Source organism: Grampus griseus, assembly GCF_964374135.1.
Source record: "Grampus griseus genome assembly, chromosome: X".
Classification (NCBI taxonomy): domain Eukaryota; kingdom Metazoa; phylum Chordata; class Mammalia; order Artiodactyla; family Delphinidae; genus Grampus; species Grampus griseus.
In genome coordinates, this window is record NC_138999.1 from 59,003,400 (window position 1) to 59,026,037 (window position 22,638).

The window sequence follows — 22,638 nt, forward strand, 5'->3', positions numbered from 1 at the left end:
TCGTTGCTGTGCACGGGCTTTCTCTAGTTGCGTTGAGTGAGGGCTGCTCTTTGTTGTGGTGCGTGGGCTTCTCATTGCGGTGGCTTCTCTTGTTGCGGAGCACAGGCTCTAGGCACTTGGGCTTCAGTAGTTGTGGCACGCGGGCTCCGTAGTTGTGGCACAGGGGCTTAGTTGCTCTGCGGCACGTTAGATCTTCCCAGACCAGGGCTCGAACCCGTGTCCCCTGCGTTGGCAGGCAGATTCTTAACTACTGCGCCACCAGGGAAGTCCCTAAACACCCCAATTTAAAAATGAGTAAAAGACCTTAGACACCTCACCAAATAAGATTATAAAGAGGGGAAATAAGCATATGAAAAGATGCCCAACATCATATGTCATTAGGGAATTGCAAATTAAAACAACAGTGATCCCACTACACCCCTATAAGAATGGCCAAGATCCAAAATACTGACAACACCAAATGCTGGCATGGATAATGGAGCAACAGGAACTGTCATTCATTGTTGGTGGGAATGTAAAATGGTACAGACACTTTGGAAGACAGTTTGTCAGAACTAAACATTTCTCTTACCATACTATCAAGCAGTCATGCTCCTTGGTATTTACCCAAATGAGTTGAAGTTAGGTTCACACAAAAATTGCACACAAATGTTTATAGCAGCTTTATTCATAATTGCCAACATTTGGAAGCAACCAAGATGCCCTCAGTAGGCAAATGGATAAACTGTGGTACATACAGACAATGGAATAATATTCATTGCTAAAAACAAATGAGCTATCAAGACATAAAAAGACATGGAGGAACCTTAAATGCGTATTACTAAGTGAAAGAAGCTAATCTGAAAAGGCTACATACTATATGGTTCCAGCTACATGACATTCTGGAAAATGCAAAACTATGGAGAGAGTAAAAGGGTCATTGGTTGCCAGGGATTAGAGGAAAAGGAGGGATGAATAGGCAAAACACAGGATTTTGGGGGCCAGTAGACTATTCAGTATGATGCTGTAATGGTGAATATATGTCATTATACATTTGCCCAAATCCATAGAATGTACAACACCAAGAGTGAACCCTAATGTAAACTGTGGACTTTGCATGATAATGATGCATCAGTGTAGGTTCATTGATTATAACAAATGTACCACTGTGGCTCGATGTTGATAGGAGGGGGGAGGCTGTGTCTGTGTGGGGCAGGGGGTATATAGGAACGCTGTGTTCTTTTAATTCAGTTTTACTGTATACCTAAAACTGCTCTAAAACTAAGGTCTATTTTTTAAAAATAATGCAAAGAGAGAAAGCTATAAAGTCAATGGAGAAATTAAAAGGGAGGAAGGCAAGAAAGAATGGAGAAACAAAAAACAGATGAGATGAACAGGAAACCAATAGCAGAATGGTAAATCCCAATCCAGCCATGTCAGTAATTATGTTAAATATAAATGGAGTAAACCTTCAAATTAGAAATCAGAGATTGATTACCAGACTCAACTGCATGCTGTCTACAAGAGGTGCATTCTATTTGGTTCTTTTTGGGTTTTTTTTTTTGCGGTGCGCGGGCCTCTCACTGCTGTGGCCTCTCCCGTTGCGGAGCACAGGCTCCGGACGCGCAGGCTCAGTGGCCATGGCTCACGGGCCCAGCCTCTCCGCGGCATGTGGGATCCTCCCGGACCGGGGCACGAACCCGTGTCCCCTGCATCGGCAGGCGGACTCTCAACCACTGCGCCACCAGGGAAGCCCCTCTATTTGTTTTTTAATTGAAGTATAGTTGATTTACAATATTAGTTTCAGGTGTACAGCAAAATGATTTAGTATTTTTGTAAATTATGCTCCATTATAAGTTATTACAAGTTAATGAGTATCATTCCCTGTGCTATACAATATATCCTTGTTGATTATCTATATTATACATAGTAGTTTGTATCTGTTAATCCCATACCCCTAATTTGTCCCTCCCCACTTTCCTCTGCCCCCTTTGGTAGCCACAAGTTTGTTTTCTATATCTGTGAGCGTGTTTCTGTTTTTCATATCCGTTCATTTGTATTACTTTTTAGATTCCACATATAAGTAATATCATACAGTGTTTGTCTTTCTCTGTCTGACTTATTTCACTGAGCATAATACCCTCTAGGTCCATCCATGTTGCTGCAAATTTCAGAATTTCATTCTTTTTTATGGCTGAGTAGTAGTTCATTCTCTGTGTGTATGTATGTATACATATATACATATATATATACCACATCGTCTTTATCCATTCATCTGTTGATGGACACTTGGGTTGCTTCCATCTCTTGGCTGTTGTAAATAGTGCTGCTATAAACATTGGGGTGCATGTATCTTTTCGAATCAGTGTTTTCATTTTTTCTAGATATATACCTAGGAGTGGAATTGCTGGATCATATGGTAGTTCTATTTTTAGTTTTTTGAGGAACCTCCGTACTGTTTTCCATAGTGGCTGCACCAATTTACATTCTTACCAACAGTGTAAGAGGGTTCCCTTTTCTTCACATCCTCTCCAACATTTGTTATTTGTAGACTTTGTGATGATAGCCATTCTGACAGGTGTGAGGTAATACCTAATTTTGGTTTTGATTTGCGTTTTTCTAATAATTAGTGATGTTGAGCATCTTTTCATGTGCCTGTTAGCCATCTGTATGTCTTTGGAAAACTGTCTCTTCAGGTCTTCTGCCCATTTATTGGGTTCTTTGTTTTTTTTGATGATGACTTGTATGAGCTGTTCATAATATTTTGGATAGTAATCCCTTATGGGTCACAGCAGTTGTAAATATTTGCTCCCACCATCTAGGTTGTCTTTTCATTTTGTCAGTATTTTCCCTTGCTGTGTAAAAGCTTTTAAGTTTAATTATGTCCCATGTGTTTAGTTTTGCTTTTACTTCTTTTGCCTTAGGAGACAGAGCCAAAAAAAATATTGCTACGATTAAGTCAGAGTGTTCTGCCTATATTCTCTTCTAGGAGTTTTATGGTTTCAGGTCTTGTATTTAGGTCTCCTAATCCATTTTGAGTTCATTTTTGTATATGGTGTGAGGGAATGTTCTAATCTCATTGTTTTACATGTAGCTGTCCAATTTTCCCAGAACCACTTGTTGAAGAGACTGTTTTTGCTTCATTGTATATTCTTGCCTCTTTTGTCATAGATTAATTGACCATAGCCTATTTCTAGGCTCTCTATTCTGTTCCATTAATCTGTATGTCTGTTTTCGTGCCAGTACCATGCTGTTTTGATTACTGTAGCTTTTTAGTATAGTCTGAAGTCTGGGGGCACTATACCTCTGGCTTTGTTCTTTTTCCTCAAGATTGCTTTGGCAATTCAGGATCTTTTGTGGTTCCATATGAATTTTAGGGTTATTTGCTCTAGTCCTGTGAAAAATATCATGCATATTTTGATAGGGATTGCATTAAATCTGTAGATTGCTTTGGACAGCATGGCCATTTTAATAACATTAATTCTTCTAATCCAAGAGCACAGGATATCTTTCCATTTCTTTGTATCATCTTTAGTTTCCTTCATAAATGTTTTATAGTTTTCAGAGTATAGGTCTTTCACCTTCTTAGTTAAGTTTATTCCTAGGTATTTTATTCTTTTTGATGCAATTTTAAGCAGGATTTTTTTTTTTACTTTCTGGCATTTTATTGTTAGTGTATAGAAATGCAACAAATTTCTGTATATTGATCTTGTATCCTACAACCTTGCTGAATTCATTTATTAGTTCTAATAGTTTTTGGGTGGAGACTTTAGGGTTTTCTAGATATAGTACCATGTCATCTGCAAATAATGACAGTTTTACCTCTTCCCTTCCGATTTGGATGCCTTTTATTTCTTTCTTGTGTGATTGCTGTGACTAGGACTTCTAATACTGTGTTGAATAGAAGTAGCGAGAATGGGCATCCTTGTCTTGTTCCAGAATTTAGCAGGAAGGCTTTCAGCTTTTCACCATTAAGTATGACATTGGTTGTGGGTTTGTCCTAAATGGCCTTTGTTATGTTGAGATATGTTCCCTCGATACCCACTTTCAGAGTTTTTATTATTAATGGATGTTGAATTTTGTCACATTGGTCTTTCTGCATCTATTGAGACAATCATGTGATTTTTATCCTTCCTTTTGATTATGTGGTGTATCACACTGATTAATTTGCATATATTGAATTACCCTTGTGACCCTAGAATAAATTGAGCTTGATCGTGGTATATGATCCTTTTTATATATTTTTAGATTTGGTTTGCTAATATTTTGTTGAGGATTTTTGCATTTATATTCATCAGATATACTGGCCTGTAATTTCCTTTTTTTGTAGTGCCACACTGTGGCATGGAGTGAGCAGGGCCAGAACATTCAGCTTGGGTTAGGGTACACACGCAGCAAAGCGGCTGTGGGAAACCCAGCAGCTCTGCTGCCATCAGAAGTCTGGGCTGCTTCTGGGGCACCTCTTGAGTAAATTCCAGCAATGGTCACCACTGCTGCCCCACCTGGGCTCCACCCCAGAGCTGGGTCACCTCTCCATCTCAAGGTCAAGTCTCTTCCCAGGTCCTGGCCACCTTAGATCCAGTGTCATGCTTGTGGCATGAAGTGAGCAGGGCTAGAACATTCTTTCAGCTCTGGCTTGAGAGCGCAGCATGGCTGTTGCATGAAACCAGTAGCCTAGGACAGCAGGCTACTGGTTTCTCTACCCTACCTGGGGCCAGTCTACCCACACAGTACTCATGAGTGGAGCCCAGACTTCTCTGTGGACTTCTGTGTATCTTTCTTACAACCTTGGTTGTACAGGAGTCTTTCTGCCAATTTCCAGTTAGTTTTTGGTGAGAATTGTTCCACACGTTGATACATTTTTGATGTGTTCATGGGGAGAGGTGAACTCCACATCTTCTTACACCACCCTCTTGATCTCCTATCAAGAGATGCATTTAAATATAAAGGTACAGATTGGTGGAATGTAAAAAGATTTTTTAAATATACCATGCTAACAGTAAACATAAGAAAGCTGCAGTAGCTATATAATGTCAGATAAAGTAGACTTCAAGACAAAAGGTGTTACTGGACTTTCAAAAGGACATTTAGTGCTGATAAAAGGGGCAGTTTATCTGGAGGACATAGCAATCATAAACATGTTTGTGACTAATAACAACCTTCAAATTACATGAAGAAAAAATTGACAATTAAATGGAGAAATAGAGAAATCTATAGCCATAGTTAGAGATTTTCATACTTCTCTTTCAATAACTGAAAGAATTTCTGGACAGAAAATCAGTAAGGACATAAAAGATCTGGAGAAAACTCGCAGCCACCTTAACCTGTTTGACATTTATAGAAAAATATATCCAATAGCTGCAAAATACACCTTTTTTCAAATGCACATGGTACGTTCACTAACTTAGACCATATTCTGGGCCACCAAATAAGTGTCCATAAACTTTCTTTTTTTAATTAATTTATTTTTTTTTATTTTTTTTTATTTTTTTTCTGGTACGCGGGCCTCTCACTGTTGTGGCCTCTCCCGTTGCGGAGCGCAGGCTCAGGGGCCATGGCTCACAGGCCCAGCCGATCCGCGGCATGTGGGATCTTCCCGGACCAGGGCACAAACCCGTGTCCCCTGCATCGGCAGGCAGACTCTCAACCACTGTGCCACCAGGGAAGCCCTAATTAATTTATTTTTAAAATTAATTAGTTAATTAATTTGGCTGCATTGGGTCTTAGTTGTGGCACGTGGGATCTTCGTCGCGGCACGCGAGATCTTTCGTTGCGGCATGTGGGCTCTTCATTGCAGCGCTTGGGCTTCTCTCTAGTTGTGGCGCATGGGCTCTAGAGCACGTGGGCTCAGTTCTGGCGCACAGGCTTAGTTGCCCCGTGGCAGGAGGGTTCTTATTTCCCCAACCAGGGATTGAACTCTTGTCACCTGCATTGGAAGACAGATTCTTAACCACTGGACCACCAGGGAAGTCCCTCCATAAACTTTCAAAGATTGAAATTGCCCTATGTTCTCTGACCACAACCTAATTCAGTTAGCAATCAATGACATAGGAAGTCCCTAAATATTTTCAAATTAAACAACATACTTATAAATAACCCATCAGTCAAAGAAGAAATCACAAAGAAAATTAAGAAGTATTTTTAACTGAATGATAATGAAATACATTAAAACTTGTGGGATACAACTAAAGCAGTGCTGAGAGAGAAAGGTATAACTTTCAGTAGTTATATTAGAAAAAAGAAAGGTAAAATCAGTTACTAAGGTACTAACTTAAGAAGTTGGAGAAAACAAGAACAAAATAAGCTTAAAGTATATGGAAGAAAGGAAACAAAGATGGAGAACCTCGGGGGGGTTGGTGGTCGTAATGTTGCACAAAAGTCAAACATATGTATACCCTCATGACCTGGCAGTTTCACTCCCACGTATATACCTAAGGGGAATGAGACCATATTTCCTCAAAAGGCTTGTACAAGAATGCTCATAGCAGCGTTATTTGTAATACCCCAAACTGAGCACTACTTAAATGCCCATACATAGTAGAATGGATAAATAAATTTTGGCATATTCACACAGTGAAATACTATTTAGCAATAAGGTTAAACAGACTATAGTTCTTTACTTATAAGTAACAAATATAGCTAAGTTTTACAAACATAATTTGAGTAAAAAAAGTCAGACACAAAAGAGAATAAAGTTCAGACATGGCTGAAACTTGTATATGCTGGTTAAAAGCCAGTATGGTGCTCACCCTTAGTGGGAGATCATGAATGGAACTGGACCTGAGGGGAACTTCTGAAGAGTTAGTAATGTTTTGTATCTTAATCTGGGTACCGATTACATGGATGTGTTCAGATGTGAAAATTGACTGAGCTATACTGTGTCTGTGTATTTTTCTGCATGTATGTTACATTTCAGTAAAAAGACAAAAGAAAAAATTCATGGGTAATATTTACAGCAAAACTAAGTGACAGTGTATCCCCATGAAACTCAAAATAAAAACAGTTAAGGGCAAATCATTCATAGCCACAAGATCAACAAGGAATGGACATCTGTGTAGGAGAAAGCAGAAGGAGTTGACAGACCATGTGAAAGACCTGACAAACAGGAGAATTCCAAAACAGCAAACAGGTATTCACTAAAAAGCGTGGCATTCTGACAAGTGTGAGGTGGTATCTCATTGCATTTGAGGTGGTTTTGATTTACATTTCCCTTATGATTAGTGATGTTGAGTACCTTTTCATGTACCTGTTGGCCATCTCTATGTCTTCTTTGGAAAAATGTCTATTCAGGTCTTCTGCCCATTTCTTATTCAGATTGTTTGTACTGAGTTGTATGAGTTCTTTATATATTTTGGATATTAACCCCTTAACAGACATATTATTTGCAAATATCTTCTCCTATTCAGTTAAGTTGCCTTTTTGTTTTGCTGGTGGTTCCCTTTGCTGTGCAAGTGTTTTAGCTTCATATGGTTCTGTTTGTTTATTTTTGGTTTTGTTGCCATTGCCTGAGGAGACAGATCAAAAAAATATTGCTAAGACCAGTTTCAAAGAGCATACTGCCTGTGTTTTCTTCTAGGTGTTTTATGGTTTCAGGTCTTACATTTAAGTCTTTAATTCGTTTTGAGTTTATTTTTGTAAATGATGTGAGAAAATGGTCTAGTTTCATTCTTTTACTTGTAGCTATCCAGTTTTCCCAACAACACTAACCCATAAAAAAGAATGAAATCTTGCAATCTGTGACAACATGGATGGACCTGGAGGGTATTATGCTAAGTGAATAAGTCAGACAGAGAAAGATAAAACAAATGAGTCCTAGGCTTCCCTGGTGGCACAGTGGTTGAGAGTCCGCCTGCTGATGCAGGGGACACGGGTTCGTGCCCCGGTCCGGGAAGATCCCACGTGCCGCGGAGCGGCTGGGCCCGTGAGCCATGGCCACTGAGCCTGCGCATCCGGAGCCTGTGCTCCTCAACGGGAGAGGCCACAACAGTGAGAGGCCCGTGTACTGCAAAATACAAGCAAACAAACAAACAAACAAAATAAATGAGTCCTAAACAACCCAGAAACAGACTCATAGATACAGAGAACAAACTAGTGGTTGAGAGAATGGGAGGATGGGTGAAATAGGTGAAGGAGATTAAGAGATACAAATTACCAGTTATAAAATAAATGGGTCACAGGGATGTAATGCACAGCACAGGGAATATAGTCAATAATATTATAATAACTTTGTATGGCACATAATTGATACAAATATAGAATCACTATGTTGTACATCTGAAACAAATATATTGTAAGTCAACTATACTTTAATTAAACATTTTTAATGAAAAAAATAAAAGTGTGGCAGTTCAGTTTAAGAACATTAGTTGAAATGGGGAGGGGTTTTTCCCTCCAATAAAAACTGAATACAAGGAACCTGTGGTCAGAAGGTCTGAAAGGGATGGAGCAGTCTAACCCTTAATGAACTCCTGAAAATGAGCCACCAGATCTCCCTACTCATACACGGTCCCACACTGAGGAGAAATTGCTGAGAACAGAATTCAAATTGAGCAGAACAGGGACAATAAAGAATAAGGAAAGAAAAGGTCTAGATAAGAATGGGATAGAGGACCAGAACCAAGAACTCTCATCAAGCAAGTCATCCTATTCCTTTAACATACATAAAAACAGCAGAAAGGGAGCCTCTGTGAAGTTAGAAAAGCCACCCTGAACCATACTTCTTTCTAAAAGTTCAGGAAAGCTTAGTACACATAAGAATGAGCAACAGATTGTGATGATGGTTGCACAGTTCTGAATATACTAAAAACCACTGAATTGTACATTTTAAATGGGTAAATTTTATGGTATGTGAAAAATATCTCAATAAAGCTGTGAGAAAAATGAATGGAAAATTAATCAAGGTCAGATCCCACACAAAATTATTATAAGGAGAAAAAGGAGAGAATCAAAAGCATTCCATGTTCCTTATCTATTTTATGTATAGTAGTTTGTATCCGTTAATCCCATACTCCTAATTTGTCCCTCCCTCCCTCTCTGCTTTGGTAACCATAAATTTGTTTTTTATGTCTGTGAGTCAGTTTCTGTTTTGTATATAGATTCATTTGTATTATTTTTTAGACTCCACACGTAAGTGATATAAAGGATATAAACTGAAAAAATATATGTATATAACTGAATCACTTTGCTGTACACCTGAAACTAACACAGTATTGTAAACCAACTATACTTCAATTAACAAAAAAGAGAGAAAAAGGGGGGAGAAAAACATTCCAGAAAGACACACTCAAAAAACAACAAATTTAAAATATACTGTTTAAAAGTGAGTTGGAAGACATTAAGAAAATTAAATAAGACATGGAAGAACAATACAAAGCAGGATTAGAAAAACTCAGAAATGTAGTGACAACTTGGGGGAAGTAAGAAGGAAGAATCACTTTAGAAATGAAGGCTGAGGGACTTCCCTGGTGGTCAGTGGTTAAGAATCCGCCTTCCAGTGCAGGGGATGCGAGTTCGATCTCTGGTCGGGGGACTAAGATCCCACATGCCGTGGGGCAACTAAGCCCATGCACTCTAGAGCCCATGAGCCACAACTAGACAGCCCACGTGCCGCAACAAAGAGCCTGCGTGCCACAACTAAGATCCAATGAAGCCAAGTAAATTAAAAAAGAAATCAAGGCTGGGACTTCCCTGGCGGTCCAGTGGTTAAGACTCCATGCTTCCACTGCAGCAAGCGCAGGTTCAATCCCTGGTTGGGGAATTAAGATCCCACATGCCATGTGGTGTGGTCAAAAAATAAAAATAAAAAAAATAGAGATGAAGGCTAAGGCAGAATGCTCTTTGACATAAATCATAGCAATATTTTTATGGATCTGTCTCAGACAAAGGAAACAAAAGCAAAAGTAAACAAATGGGACCTAATTAAACTTAAAAACTTTTGCACAGCAAAGGAAACCAACAGCAAAATGAAAAGACAACCTACAGAATGGGAGAAAATATTTTGCAAATGATATGCCCAATAAGGGGTTAATATCCAAAATATATAGATAGCTCATATAACTCAAATAAAGAAAACTTAAAAATGGGCAGACAACCTGAGTAGACGTCTTTCCAAAGAAGATATACAGATGGCCAACAGGAACATGAAAAGAGGCTCAACATTGCTAATCATCAGAGAAATGCAAATCAAAACCATAATGAGATAACACCTCACACCTCTCAGAATGGCTATCATCAAGAAGTCTACAAATAACAAATGTTGGCGAGGATGTATAGAAATGGGAACCCTAGTACACTGTTGGTGGGAATATAAATTGGCGTAGCTACTACGGAAGGCAGCGTGGCAGTTTGTCAAAAAATTGAAATAGAACTATCATATGATCCAGCAATTCTACCCCTGGGGGGTTTTGGGGGGGTTTTTTTGCGGTACACGGGCCTCTCACTGCTGCGGCCCCTCCCACTGCGGAGCACAGGCTCTGGACGTGCAGGCCCAGCGGCCATGGCTCACGGGCCCAGCTGCTCTGCAGCATGTGGGATTCTCCCGGACCGGGGCACAAACCCGCGTCCGCCGCATCGGCAGGTGGGCTCCCAACCATTGTGCCACCAGGGAAGCCCCTACCCCTGGGTTTTTATCCACAGAAAATGGAAACGCTAATTCAAAAAGATACATGCACCCCAGTGTTCATAGAATCATTGTTTACATTAGCCAGTATATGGAAGCAACCAAAGGTGTCCATCAGTAGATGAAAAGATATAGAAGATGTGGTGTATATATATACAGTGGAGTATTAGCCCTAAAAAGACTGAAACTCTGCCATTTTCAACAACATGGATGGCCCCTAGAGGGTATTAATGCTTAGTGAAATAAGTCAGAGAAAGAAAAATACTGTATGATATCATTGATATGTGGAATCTAAAAAATAATCTAATAAAAGTATAACAAAACAGAACCAGACTCACAGATATAGAGGACAAACTAGTGGATACCAGTGAGGAGAAAAAAGGGAGGGAAGGGCAAGATGATAGGAAATTGAGGTACTAGCTACTATGTATAAAATGAATAAGCTACAAAGATACATTGTACAGCACAGGGAATATAGCCATTTTTTTAACATCTTTATTGGAGTATAATTGCTTTACAGTGGTGTGTTAGTTTCTGCTTTATAACAAAGTAAATCAGTTATACATATGTCCCCATATCTCTTCCCTCTTGCATCTCCCTCCCTCCCACCCTCCCTATCCCACCCCTCTAGATGGTCAAAAATCACCGAGCTGATCTCCCTGTGCTATGCGGCTGCTTCCCACTAGCTATTGGTTTTACATTTGGTAGTGTATATATGTCCATGCCACTCTCTCACTTTGTCCCAGCTTACCCTTCCCCCTCCCCATGTCCTCAAGTCCATTCTCTAGTAGGTCTGTGTCTTTATTCCCATCCTGCCCCTAGGTTCTTCATGACTTTTTTTGTTTTAGATTCCATATATATGTGTTAGCATATGGTATTTGTTTTTCTCTTTCTGACTTACTTCACTCTGTATGACAGACTCTAGGTCCATCCACCTCACTACAAATAACTCAGTTTCGTTTCTTTTTATGGCTGAGTAATATTCCATTGTATATATGTGCCACATCTTCTTTATCCATTCATCTGTCAATGGACACTTAGGTTACTTCCATGTCCTGGCTATTGTAAATAGAGCTGCAGTGAACATTGTGGTACATGACTCTTTGAATTATGGTTTTCTCAGGGTATATGCCCAGTAGTGGGATTGCTGGGTTGTATGGTAGTTCTATTTTTAGTTTTTTAAGGAACCTCCATACTGTTCTCCGTAGTGGCTATATCAATTTACATTCCCACCAACAGTGCAAGAGGGTTCCCTTTTCTCCACACCCTCTCCAGCATTTATTGTTTGTAGATTTTTTGGTGATGGCCATTCTGACCGCTGTGAGGTGATATCTCATTGTAGTTTTGATTTGCATTTCTCTAATGATTAACAGTGTTGAGCATTCTTTCATGTGTTTGTTGGCAAACTGTATATCTTCTTTGGAGAACTGTCTATTTACATCTTCTGCCCATTTTTGGATTGGGTTGTTTGTTTTTTTTGTTTGTTTTTAATATGTATAATTGTGATAGAAATTTTTTTAATTAATTAATTTATGGCTGTGTTGGGTCTTCGTTTCTGTGCAAGGACTTTCTCTAGTTGCAGCGAGTGGGGGCCACTCTTCATCGCGGTGTGCATGCCTCTCACAGTTGCAGCCTCTCTTGTTGCGGAGCACAAGCTCCAGACGCACAGGCTCAGTAGTTGTGGCTCATGGGCCTAGTTGCTCCGCGGCATGTGGGATCTTCCCAGACCAGGGTTCGAACCCGTGTCCCCTGCACTGGCAGGCACATTCTCAACCACCAGGGAAGCCTGGGTTGTTTGTTTTTTTGATATTGAGCTGCTTGTAAATTTTGGAGATTAATCCTTTGTCATTTGCTTCATTTGCAAATATTTTCTCCCATTCTGACGGTTGTCTTTTCATCTTGTTTATGGTTTCCTTTGCTGTGCAAAAGATTTTAACTTTCATTAGGTCCCATTTATTTTATTTTTGTTTTTATTTCTATTTCTGTAGGAGGTGGGTTAAAAAGGATCTTGTTGTGCTGTATGTCATACAGTGTTCTTCCTATATTTTCCTCTAAGAGTTTTATAGTGTTTGGCCTTACATTTAGGTCTTTTATCCATTTTGAGTTTATTTTTGTGTATGGTGTTAGGGATTGTTCGAATTTCATTCTTTTACATGTAGCTGTCCAGGTTTTCCAGCACCACTTGTTGAAGAGGCTGTCTTTTCTCCATTGTATATTCTTGCCTCCTTTATCAAAAATAAGGTGACCTATGTGCATGGGTTTATCTCTGGGCTTTCTATCCTGTTCCATTGATCTGTATTTCTGTGTTTGTGCCTGTACCATACTGTCTTGATTACTGTAGCTTTGTAGTCTAATCTGAAGTCAGGGAGCCTGATTCCTCCAGCTCTGTTTTTCTTTCTCAAGATTGCTTTGGCTATTCGGGGTCTTTTGTGTTTCCATACAAATTGTGAATTTTTTTGTTCTAGTTCTGTGAAAAATGCCAGTGGTAGTTTGATAGGGATTGCGTTGAATCTGTAGATTGCTTTGGGTAGTAGAGTCATTTTCACAATGTTGATTCTTCCAATCCAAGAACATGGTATATCTCTCCATCTATTTGTATCATCTTTAATTCCTTTCATCAGTGTCTTATAGTTTTCTGCATACAGGTCTTTTGTCTCCTTAGGTAGGTTTATTCCTAGGTATTTTATCCTTTTTGTTGCCATGGTAAATGGGAGTGTTTTCTTAATTTCACTTTCAGATTTTTCATCATTAGTGTATAGAAATGCAAGAGATTTCTCTGCATTAATTTTGTATCCTGCAACTTTACCAAATTCATTGATTAGCTCTAGTAGTTTTCTGGTAGCATCTTTAGGATTCTCTGTGTATAGTATCATGTCATCTGCAGTGACAGCTTTACTTCTTCTTTTCTGATTTGGATTCCTTTTATTTCTTTTTCTTCTCTGATTGCTGGGGCTAATACTTCCAAAACAATGTTGAATAATAGTGGTGAGAGTGGGCAACCTTGTCTTCTTCCTGATCATAGTGGAAATGGTTTCAGTTTTTCACCATTGAGGACGATGTTGGCTGTGGGTTTGTCATATATGGCCTTTATTATGTTGAGGTAAGTTCTCTCTGTGCCTACTTTCTGCAGGGTTTTTATCATAAATGGGTGTTGAATTTTGTCAAAAGCTTTTTCTGCATCTAGTGAGATGATCATATGTTTTTTATTCTTCAATTTTTAATATGGTGTATCACACCGATTGATTTGCATATATTGAAGAATCCTTGCATTCCTGGGACAAACCCAACTTGATCATGGTGTATGATCCTTTTAACGTGCTGTTGGATTCTGTTTGCTAGTATTTTGTTGAGGATTTTTGTATCTAGGTTCATCAGTGATATTGGCCTGTAGTTTCCTTTCTTTGTGACATCTTTGTCTGGTTTTGGTATCAGTGTGATGGTGGCCTCGTAGAATGAGTTTGCGGGTGTTCCTCTCTCTGCTATAGTTTGCAAGAGTTTGAGAAGGATAGGTGTTAGCTCTTCTGTAAATGTGTGATGGAATTCGCCTGTGAAGCCATGTGGTCCTGGGCTTTTGTTTGTTTGAAGGTTTTTAATCACAGTCTCAATTTCAGTGCTTGTGATCGGTCTGTTTATATTTTCTGTTTCTTCCTGGTTCAGTCATGGAAGGTTGTACTTTTCTAACAATTTGTCCATTTCTTCCAGGTTGTCCATTTTATTGGCATATAGTTGCTTGTAGTAATTTCTCATGATCCTTTGTATTCCTGCAGCCTCAGTTTTTTCTCCTTTTTCTTTTCTAATTCTATTGATTTGAGTCTCCTTCCTTTTTTTCTTGATGAGTCTGGCTAATGGCTTATCAATTTTGTTTGTCTTCTCAAAGAACCAGCTTTTAGTATTATTGCTCTTTCCTATTCTTTCCTTCATTTCTTTTTCATTTGTTTCTCATCTGATCTTTATGATTTCTTTCCTTCTGCTAACTTTGGGGTTATTTTGTTCTTCTTTGTCTAATTGCTTTAGGTGTAAGTTTAGGTTGTTTATTTGAGATGTTTCTTGTTTTTTAAGGTAGGACTGTACTGCTATAAACTTCGCTCTTGGAACTGCTTTTGCTGCATCCCATAGGTTTTGGGTCGTAGTGTTTTCATTGTCATTTGTTTCTAGGTATATTTTGATTTCCTCTTTAATTTCTTCCCTGATCTCTTGGTTATTAAGTAGTGTATTTTTTAGCCTCCACATGTGTGTATATTTTACAATATTTTTCCTGTAATTCATATCTCGTTTCATAACGTTGTGGTCGGAAACCATACTTGATACGATTTCCATTTTCTTAAATGTACCAGGGTTTGGTTTGTGACCCAAGATATGATCTATCCTGGAGAATGTTCCAATACACTTGAGAAGAAAGTGTATTCTGTTGTTTTTGGAAGGAATGTCTTATAAATATCAATTTAGTCCATCTTGTTTAATGTATCATTTAAAGCTTGTGTTTCCTTATTTATTTTCATTTTGGATGATCTGTCCATTGGTGAAAGTGGGGTGTTAAAGTCCCCTACTATGATTGTGTTACTGTCTATTTCCCCTTTTATGACTATTAGCATTTGCCTTATATATTAAGGTGCTCCTATGTTGGGTGCATAAATATTTATAGTTGTTATATCTTCTTCTTGGATTGATCCCTTGATTATTATGTAGTGTCCTTCTTTGTCTCTTATAATAGTCTTTGTTTTAAAGTCTATTTTGTCTGATATGAGAATTGCTACACCAGCTTTCTTTTGATTTCCATTTGCATGGAATATCGTTTTCCATCCCCTCACTTTCAGTCTGTATGTGTCCCTAGGTCTGAAGGGGGTCTCTTGTAGACAGTATATATATGGGTCTTGGTTTTGTATCCATTCAGCCAGTCTATGTCTTTTCGTTGGAGCATTTAATCTATTTACATTTAAGGTAATTATCGGTATGTATGTTCCTATTACCATTTTGTTAATTGGTTTGGGTTTGTTATTGTAGGTCTTTTCCTTCTCGTGTGTTTCCTGCCTAGAGAAGTTCCTTTAGTATTTGTTGTAAAGCTGGTTTGGTGGTGCTGAACTCTCTCAGCTTTTACTTGTCTGTAAAATTTTAATTTCTCCGTCAAATCTGAATGAGATCCTTGCTGGGTAGAGTAATATTGGTTGTAGGTTTTTCCCTTTCAGCACTTTAAATATGTCCTGCAACTCCCTTCTTGCTTGCAGAGTTTCTGCTGAAAGATCACCTGTAACCTTATGGGGATTCCCTTGTATGTTATTTGTTGTTTTTCCCTTGCTGCTTTTAATATGTTTTCTTTGTATTTAATTTTTGATAGTTTGATAACTATGTGTCTTGGCGTGTTTCTCCTTGGATTTATCCTGTATGGGATTCTCTGTGCTTCCTGGACTTGATTAACTATTTCCTTTCCCATATTAGGGTAGTTTTCCACTTTAATCTCTTCAAATATTTTCTCAGTCCCTTTCTTTTTCTCTTCTTCTTCTGGAACCCCTGTAATTCGCATGTTGGTGCGTTTTAATGTTTTCCCAGAGGTCTCTGAGACTGTCCTCAGTTCTTTTCGTTCTTTTTTCTTTATTCTGCTCTGCAGTAGTTATTTCCACTATTTTATCTTCCAGGTCGCTTATCCATTCTTCTGCCTCAGTTATTCTGCTATTGATTCCTTCTAGAGAGTTTTTAATTTCATTTATTGTGTTGTTCATTATTGTTTCTTTGCTCTTTAGTTCTTCTAGGTCCTTGTTAAATGTTTCTTGTATTTTCTCCCTTCTATTTCCAAGATTTTGGATCATCTTTACTTTCATTACTCTGAATTCTTTTTCAGGTAGACTGCCTATTTCCTCTTCATTTGTTTGGTCTGATGGATTTTTACCTTATTCCTTCATCTGCTGTGTGTTTCTCTGTCTTCTCATTTTGCTTAACTTACTGTGTTTGCTGTCTCCTTTTCGCAGGCTGCAGGTTCTTAGTTCCCGTTGTTTTTGGTATTTGCTCCCACTGGGTAAGGTTGGTTCAGTCGGTTGTGTAGGCTTCCTGGTGGAGGGGACTAGTGCCTGTGTTCTGGTGCATGAGGCTGGATCTTGTCTTTCTGGTGGGCAGGACCATGTCCGGTGGTGTGTTTTGGGGTGCCTGTGGCCTTATTATGATTTTAGGCAGCCTCTCTGCTAATGGATGGGGCTGTGTTCCTGTCTTGCTAGTTGTTTGGCATAGGGGTCCAGCACTGTAGCTTGCTGGTCGTTGAGTGGAGCTGGGTGTTGGCATTGAGATGGAGATCTCTGGGAGATTTTCGCCATTTGATATTATGTGGAGCTGGGAGGTCTCTGGTGGACCAGTGTCCTGAACTCGGCTCTCCCACCAGAGAGGCACTGGCCTGATGCCCTGCTGGAGCACCACGACCCTGTCATCCACACGGCTTAGAATAAATAGGAGAAAGAAAGGAAGAAAGAAAAAATAAAATAAAGTTATTAAAATAAAAAATCATTATTAAAAAATTTTTAAATTTTAAAAAGTAGTAAAAAAAAAAAAAAAGAAAGAAAGAAGGAAGAGAGCAGCCAAACCAAAAAACAAGTCCACCAATGATAACAAGCACTAAAAGCTATACTAAAAAAACCCCAGAAAAACAGACAGACAGAACCCTAGGACAAATGGTAAAAGCAAAGCTATACAGACAAAATCACACATGGAAGCATACACATACACACTCACAAAAAGAGAAAAAGGAAAAGTATGTATATATCATTGCTCCCAAAGTCCACCGCCTCAATTTTGGGATGATTCGTTGTCTCTTCAGGTAGTCCACAGATGCAACGTACATCAAGTTGATTGTGGAGATTTAATCCGCTGCTCCTGAGGCTGCTGGGAGAGATTTCCCTTTCTCTTCTTTGTTTGCTCAGCTCCTGGGGTTCAGCTTTGGATTTGACCCCGCCTCTGTGTGTAGGTTACCTGAGGGCATCTGTTCCTGCCCAGACAGGACAGGGTTATAGGAGCAGCTGATTCAGGGGCTGTGGCTCACTCAGGCCCAGGGGAGGGAGGGGTACGGATGCTGGGCGAGCCTGCGTTGGCAGAGGCTGGCGTGACATTGCAACAGCCTGAGGCGTGCTGTGCGTTCTCCTGGGGAAGTTGTCCCTGGATCAGGGGACCCTGGCAGAGGCGGGCTGCACAGGCTTCCGGGGGGCGAGGTGTGGATAGTGACCTGTGCTCGCACACAGGCTTCTTGGTAGCTGCAGCAGGAGCCTTAGCGTCTCATGCCAGTCTCTGGAGTTCGCGCTGATAGCCCAGGCTCGCGCCCATCTCTGGAGCTCCTTTAAGCAGCATTCTTAATCCCCTGTCCTTGCACACCGCGAAACAAAGAGGCAAGAAAAAGTCTCTTGCCTCTTCGGCAGTTCCAGACTTTTTCCCGGACTCCCTCCGGCTAGGACTCCCTCCGGCTAGCTGTGGCGTACTAGCCCCTTCGGGCTGTGTTCACGCAGCCAACCCCAGTCCTCTCCCTGGGGTCTGACCTCCGAAGCCCGAGCCTCAGCTTCCAGCCCCCACCCGCCTCGGCGGGTGAGCAGACAAGCCTCTCAGGCTGGTGAGTGCTGGTCGGCACCAATCCTCTGTGCGGGAATCTCTCCGCTTTGCGCTCTGCACCCCTGTTGCTGCGCTCTCCTCCGTGGCTCCAAAGCTTCCCCCCACTCCACCCCCGTCTCCGCCAGTGAAGGGTCTTCCTAGTGTGTGGAAACCTTTCCTCCTTCACAGCTCCCTCCCACTGGTCCAGGTCCCGTCCCTATTCTTTTGTCTCTGCTTTTTCTTTTTTCTTTTGCCCTACCCAGGTACGTGGGGGGTTTCTTGCCTTTTGGGAGGTCTGAGGTCTTCTGCCAGCATTCAGTGGGTGTTCTGTAGGAGCTGTTCCACATGTAGATGTATTTCTGATGTATTTGTGGGGAGGAAGGTGATCTCCACTTCTAACTCTTCAACCGTTTTCCCAATATTATTAATAACTCTAAATGGAATATAATATATAAAATATTAAATCAACATGTTGTACACCTGAAACTAATATTGTAAATCTATTAGACTTCAATTTGAATAAAAGAAATGAAAGCTAAACTAGAAGAAAACAAGAATGAGTGAATATAACAGAAAATGCCTTTCTAAAGTAAAAAGGAAAATGTTTTAAATCAAAAAGAAACAAAGATGAACAGATTTCTAGAAAAAGTGACAAATATGAAAGATAGCAAAGAAGACCTGACATGGATAATAAGATTATCTGAAGAAGAATACTGAAGCAAGGAAAAAGAAAAAAATGCTTAAAACTAATATTGGATGGACCTAGAGACTGTCATACAGAGTGAAGTAAGTCAGAAAGAGAAAAACAAATACCATATGCTAACACACATATGTGGAATCTAAAAAAACGGTACTGATAAACCTAGTGGCAGGGCAGGAATAAAGATGCAGATGTAGAGAATGGACTTGAGGACATGGGGAGGGGGAAGGGTAAGCTGTGACAAAGTGAGAGAGTGGCATGGACATATATACACTACCAAATGTAAAATGGATGGCTAGTGGGAAGCAGCCGCATAGTACAGGGAGATCAGCTCAGTGCTTTGTGACCACCTAGAGGGGTGGGATAGGGAGGGTGGGAGGGAGATGCAAGAGGGAGGGGATATGGGGATATATGTATACATATAGCTGATTCACTTTGTTGTACAGCAGAAACACACAACATTGTAAAGCAGTTATACTCCAATAAAGATATTTTTTTAAAAAAACTAATATTGAGGAAACTTTAGATTGGCTTTTAAAAAGCACACCGTGTACCTACGAATTTTGACCCAGAATGACCAGCAGCAAGACACATTCTAATAAAATTACTAGACTTTTTTTAAAAAAAGAAATGCCTTGGATACTTCAGCAAAAACAGCAGGTGGGTTGTAAAGGAAGGAAAATCAGATCATCTTCAAACTTTTTGACACCAACACTTTATGCCAGAAGAAAATGGAGTAACATTTAAGATACTCAAGGGGAAAAAATGTGAGCCAAGGACATTATATCTGGTAAAAGTGGCTTTTAGGTATAAAAGGTACAGGTATTTATCAACATGCAGGAACTCAGGAAATATTCGTCCCATGATCCCTTTCTGAGAAATTTGCTAGAGAATGAGCTTAAGACAACCAAAGTGATGAGAGAGACATTGATATAAGGACTATCAGTCAGCATTAAATATATAGTTACTTGTAGAACTAAGACTAAATGAGATTTGAAAGAGAGAAAGTATTAATGCTTATATGCCCAGTGCTCTGGTAATGTAGATATAGTGTAACTTTTAATGGAGAAATGGGGAAAGAATATGCAAAAAAAGAACTGTTCTCAGCAATTATATTGGTAACAGTATTAGTGTTATTCCAGGACTGTGTAACGTGAGATAATGTTAACTGAGTAATTATGAGATATTCAAATTCCATCATCCTCTGTCTTTGAGAGCTAAGACTTTTAATGTGGAAGAATACAGATGTAATTCAAAAGAATTTGAGTTAGAAACAAAACACCCCTGTAGTCCTGAATATGAACTCATGAGAAATTTTATTGAAAAGTACACACACACACACACACACACACACTTTTGCTTTATCCACTGAAAAGGCTTGAAACAATGACCAGCCCAGAAGCAATGAGCACACCTAGTAACCCAGGTTCTGTTCTTGAAATACCATTCCCATTAAAAGAAACCAGGATGTCTTAGAGAAATAGCTAATTCCAAGCTTGCGGCAGGAAATAAATAAGATGAGCTTGGAACATCTTGTCATAAAGGATAGGAAAGAAGCTTTCAAAGACTACTATGGTCATATCAAAAGGACTCACAAGCCACTTTGAAGACGTTTCCACTGGCCAGAGACAGTTTGGCTTGAAAAAGGATAATTGCCAGTAGCAACGAGCACGTCTAGTGCCCAAATCTTGGTTTCTAATACTATTCTCCAATTAAAGGGCTCCTTAGAGAAATGGATAATTCTAAGGCTGGACAGGGAATATACAAGATGAACCTGAAATATTTTGTAGTACTAGAAAATAAAGAAGCACTCAAAAAACAACAACAGCAAAGAAAAAACTATTGAGGTATGTTAATGTGACACAGGGCCTTCTGAAAGAACTGTTACTGGCCAAAACTGGAAGAATATGAGCAGGAAAATAACAGTATTGGATTATAACACAAGGAATAAAATGTGTCCGTGAGTCTATAGTGATAGAAATAAATGATTACATAAATAGATGGGGGCGAAGAGACCAATCTCCCCTACAGAAAAATTCTAAATAATTTGTGTGTATACACCTGTCTCAAGGAGGTGCAGCACAATTCCTCACCCCTTAAGTGTAGGCTATGTTTAGTTACTTGCTTCCAAAGACTATAGTATAGAAGGAGGGGGGAGCAGTTGGGAACCCTACAAACACTACCTGAAGTGATCCCAGTTAACATCAGCAGTGATGTCATGTTGGTGGTGTGTAGCCTTGGTTTGATGTGATAAGGAGGAAACTTCACTGTTATTCTCTTCCAAAAGTCATAACCCTAGTCTAAGTATGAGAAAAATAGGAGGCAACCCCAGGTTGAGGGACATTCTGCAAAATACCTGATGAGTCCCCCTTAAAACTGTCCAGGTCATCAAAAACAAGGAAAGTGAGAAATTCTCACAGCCAAGAGGAGACAAAGGAGACAGAGGACTAATGTAATATGGAATATTTGATGGGATCCTGGAACCAAAAAAAACGGACATTACGTAAAACCCAAGGAAATCTGAATAAAGTATGAACTTTAGTTGTTAGTTATATATGTATCAGTATTGGTTCATTAGTTATGACACACAAACCATAGTAATGTAAGATGTTAACAATAAGGGAAATTGGGTACGGATGTATAAGAACTCTGTACTATCTTCTCAATTTTTCTGTAAATTAAAACTAAAGTTAGAAAGCTTATTTGGATATTTTTTAGAAATCATTGCAATTCATCGAAACCCATCAAATATGTTTAAATCCATGAGTTCATAACTATAGTTAAAACAAAAATTGTTCAATTTCAGAGGATGATAAGGAACCAATTTATTACCTTGAGAAATGGTAAATTAAAGCAGAAGAATCAAGCATTAATCTTGTTTTCTTTTCCTGGGTGACTAAATAGTAGTAGATGAGGGAAAGCCTCTCTTTATAAAAGCATTCTACTTAATAAAAAAAGAAATGTTAAAGAGTATCACCATTTTGAAATCCTGGGAAAATTAATGAATGTAGGCATTGAGCATCAACAGCTGCTAACATCACAACATAGGAGACACAGATACTATGTGCCACCTGCTGGGGGAGGACAGCACCACCTGTATTCATGAGAAGGGATCAACCCTGAGTCATATCAAGCTCTGTGTCCACTTGCCAATCTGCAGAAATACAGAAGAACATGTTGGACTCCATCATGACTATGCGGTCGGCAAAATCCAGATTTGGGGAAACTACAGGTCAAATGCCCCAGCCTCTTCAATAGAGAACTTGTAAGGAAAGAAAGGGATGGAAGAAGAAACCTGTAGATTAAAAATATATCAAAATATTTGAAAATGGATAAGACTAACCTCAAAAGCATTATGCTAAGTGAAAGAAGTCAGACACAAAAGACCACACGTTACTTGATTGCATTTATGTGAAATGTTCAGAATAGGCAACTCTATAGAGATAGAAGGTAGATTGGTGCTTTCCAGGGAGGGAAGGAATGGGGATTAACTGCCAGTGAGCACAGGGTGTCATTTGGTAGATGCTCATGGAGAAGCTTTGGGGATGGGTACAGAAAATCTATATCTTGACCCAAGTGAAGGCTATAAAGGTATAGCCTCCTTATCAACTTTTAAGTTATATATATTTTTGTATGATTTCCAGTATCTTTTATTTTACAGTAAAAGGGTTTAAAAAAAAAGAAAAACAGAACACAAGACTCCTAAGCTGTAAGGAGAGGTCAGATTCCCCACATATTTCATTCTTTATCATGGTAATGAGAGTATTTCTTGTGGGCAAATTCAAGG

General features: G+C 39.3%; 1 protein-coding gene across 1 annotated transcript in view; it reads left to right on the forward strand.

Moving 5' to 3' along the window:
* Positions 1–22,638, forward strand: part of IGBP1 (immunoglobulin binding protein 1) — a 38,125-nt gene that overhangs the window by 14,376 nt on the left and 1,111 nt on the right. The gene's annotated exons all lie outside the window — the stretch shown is intronic.